The following is a 2517-nucleotide window of genomic DNA, read 5'->3' as shown; positions in this document are numbered from 1 at the left end:
GAGAGACACTAACCTGGCCACAGGACCTTCAGCAGTTTAGGTTAGTTTAGTTTAAAAAGTACTCTCTCCCCATTATATGCCCCGACTCCTTGCTTTAAATAAATAACACAAAAACATACCATTTCAGTAATTGATTTTGGATTATTAGGAACATAATTAATATTTACTGAATTATTTTTTTTTATCAAAATGTTATCTATGTCACATGATAAGTACTGTGCAGTATGTAAACTTTAGTAAATAGCTGAGGGCTATAGACGGTAATAATAACTAAGGTAGATCAGTAGTTATTAAGAAGCTTTTGAATCAATCATTAATCCAGCCAATGGCAACTACTTAGACATCCTAAGTATTCCCTTTGACAGCAGTAAGGACCATCACTTGTTTATAATCTGTGAGCTCACTCTCTAGTTTTGTTTCAAGTATCTCACAGGAACCAATTACAAATCCTTCATTGGTGAGGGTCTTTTTTTACAAAAGTATTATTATAGTTAAATACATGTAGCCTATCATTACCAGCAGTGTAATAGGTGGTATTTAACCACCCAATTACAATTAAGTTCCCCCCAGGTTTAAGTAGCATTGACATCTTCCTCAGGTTTCTGATGTAATCTTGTTGGTCCTGACTAACCACATCCAGATCTCCCATCGTTAATAGACAGTCGGCTTGTGGTAACACCATCGGATCCGTGAGGTTTTCTTTGCTGAGGTCAAATTGCACAATGCGTTTAATGGTTTCCTTCAACTTTACTTCCTTGTCTTGTTCTTCCACACTAAAATAATATAATACAGCAGGTTCAATGGACAGTGCAGAATTGTGTGTTTCACTTCAGTTTTTTTATACCTTGGCCCAAAAATAAATAAAACAATCATCTCAAAGAGCATAAACACTTTACTTGGAACACGGAATGTGTTCTTTATGTGTAAGGTATCCTACAGAGTTTAATGACTTGATAACTGCTTGCAACATTGGAACTGTTAAATCAGGAGGAATGCGGCCACCAACTTGGAAATATTAACTATTATCACCTAATGCTCTGATCCCATTCAAAACTGAAACAGTTATTCTTTCAGTTACATTTATAATATTTTAATTTAATTTTGACTCATCCTTTATTTTTATGTTTAGAATCATATTTTACCTGATGCCTCCCAGCTCAGTAACAATCTTAGATGCATGAGTCCAATCGAAAGCCCCAGTGCAGGTGTTCACCCATTTGTTCAGTTCCATAATACAGGACTCTCTTAATTTTAGTATGATGTTCTCTATAAAATATTCACTGATAACAAAAAGATGATGAACGATGGATCCAATACTGATGTCAATCAAAGTTTCTCCTTTAATATGACCTGCAGGGAAGATTCAGATAAGAAGAAATGTAACATTCTATATAGTTACAGTGAGTTAGCAGCAAAGATAGATAATGTGAGTCCCAGCATTGGTCACATACTAATACAGATTTCATGGTGTATGTTTCCCGGCATAATCCTGGGTGCCTTCATCTATGCCAATGAAATAAATTACTGGCAATCTGAGAATTAATGCATTTCCCACAGCTGTGTGAATGAAGTAATAGACACATGGTATACTGTACAGCTAATATAACAAAATAGCATTTGTGTGATAGGTAATATATATATATAACCAAAACATTAGATATTATTCCTCAATATTCTCTGATTGAATAAATGGAAGATATTTATTTGATTCCTGAGTCTGCCGCGATTTCTGTGCTGTGTATATAATGATTGGTGGGTTGGTGCTCTTCCACCTTGGAGACAAAGCACCATAGATGTAATTGACATCTGTAGTAACATCTCTCTGTGAGCAGGGGAAATTTCACCTGTTTCCATTAACCACAGAAGAGGAACAATGTAGTTATCTCTGTACACCAAGGTGTAGTGTGGAAATGCAGTGCCTGGAGCAGGCCCATGCTATGGTGCTCCCCCATCCTGCAGTGCAGTGGTGAGGTCAGGGGACTGGGTATAGCCAGCACATGGAGCTGAGATGCAGCATGTGTACAGGAAGGGTAGCATCTATTATGAAACAAGAGTCAATTATTTAATTTTATTATCAAACAAGCAAACAAAATGTATTGTGTTTATGAAATAAAATAGAACATGATAAATACAAGACCACCTCCAAATAAAATAAAGATAGAAGCCACGAAGGTGTTTGGGGGAAAGGGCAGGGGGTAGAGTAGACTGTGTATGTCCCTAGATCCAGGGGGATAGGGTGAGTAGTGTGTGTCCCTGGTTTGTGGAAGGTAGAATGGATAGTTTATGTCCCTATGGCCAGGTAGTAGGGCAGGTGGGGCAGGTTGTGTACAGTATGCCCCTGGTGCCTCTATGGTGGGTAGTGTATGTTCCAGAGACTGGGAGTAGAGAGAGTAGTGTATTACAGAGAGCTGGAGGTTCTATATGTCTAAGGGGCTAGGAGATAGAGTTGGTTGTGTACATTCCTTGGCCAGGAGGTTACTGTATATCTTGAGACTAAGGGGTTGGTGTGTAGTGTAT

General features: G+C 38.0%; 1 pseudogene; it reads right to left on the bottom strand.

Annotated features, from left to right (window-relative positions):
* Nucleotides 1-345: 345 nt before the first annotated feature.
* LOC148509659 (nicotinamide N-methyltransferase-like) lies at nt 346-1231 on the bottom strand (annotated as a pseudogene).
* Between the last annotated feature and the right edge of the window lie 1286 nt (nt 1232-2517).

Source organism: Taudactylus pleione, unplaced genomic scaffold (assembly GCF_031769625.1).
Source record: "Taudactylus pleione unplaced genomic scaffold, aTauple2 ptg000318l, whole genome shotgun sequence".
In the NCBI taxonomy this organism is placed as follows: domain Eukaryota; kingdom Metazoa; phylum Chordata; class Amphibia; order Anura; family Myobatrachidae; genus Taudactylus; species Taudactylus pleione.
The sequence above is the reverse complement of the archived record's forward strand: the minus strand, read 5'-3'. Positions and strand labels throughout refer to the sequence as shown.